This window comes from Orycteropus afer, unplaced genomic scaffold (assembly GCF_000298275.1).
Source record: "Orycteropus afer afer isolate SDZICR_OR568_19922 unplaced genomic scaffold, OryAfe1.0 scaffold00579, whole genome shotgun sequence".
NCBI lineage: Eukaryota > Metazoa > Chordata > Mammalia > Tubulidentata > Orycteropodidae > Orycteropus > Orycteropus afer.
Window position 1 is genome coordinate 513751 of NW_006922166.1, and position 1015 is coordinate 514765.

Below are 1015 nucleotides of genomic sequence, written 5' to 3' on the forward strand. Positions count from 1 at the left end.
TAACTATAGACCTTTTACCTTTTAGCTGTCCTACTCGTGGGTGATTAAGACCAAGCAACTATTTGAATTTAGAGATTTTATTTTCAGATGCAATGTAGATATTTAAGAAATATCAGAATTGATAAAAGAATGAAAGAATGGTGGTGATTCACAATGATATCACACTGCAAATAGCCCATTTTGGCAAGCATGGACTCTCGAGATACATTATAAGCAATTAATGAAGGTTGTCCTTGTTGAGGTCACAATCTTAGACATTGCCAGTCTTGGTGGTGGTACAGTGTGATTGACTGAGCTAATGTATCTTTCCTTATCCTGGAAAATATGAACATAATTAGCCAGGAAAAATGAAATTTGAAATGACCAAGAAGAGATGGAATGTACTTTTGTGTTATGACCTTATCTCAAGTGCATATTAACTCATCCTTTCACTGTCATAACACTATGTGCTGTTGAAAGACAGAAGGCTCTGATCAGCTGCAGGGTAGCATAACAATGATGATATGCTACTCGATAAAAAATATATAAAAATGCAATTAAAAAAATGCAATATATCTGCATATAGTGGTAATCCATCTCTACAGTTTTGGCTGGGAAAGTAACTCCAAGAAATTGCAAGGTTCAAACCAAACATAGACGTCCTTGTGAATGCTTGGATAGGTACACACCAACTATTCTAGGCCCAGTATACTCAGAGCTGCTAGAAATAACTCTTTTCCATGCAAAGGAATTGGGAAACTCTAAACCCTATTTGAGCCATTAATTTCAGTATAGGTCATTTTTAGGAATCTTCCTGGGTGAAATATATATGTATATAAGGAGTTTTGGTAGGGTAGTGGTTAAGGCATTTGGCTGCTAACCAAAAAGTCAATGTTTTAAATCCACTAGCTGCTCTGCTGAAGAAGATGAGGCAGTCTGCTTCTGGAAAGATTTAAAGCCTTGAAAATCCAAAGGGGGTTGCTATGATTTGGAATTGACTCAATGGCAATGATTATATATACATACTATTATATAT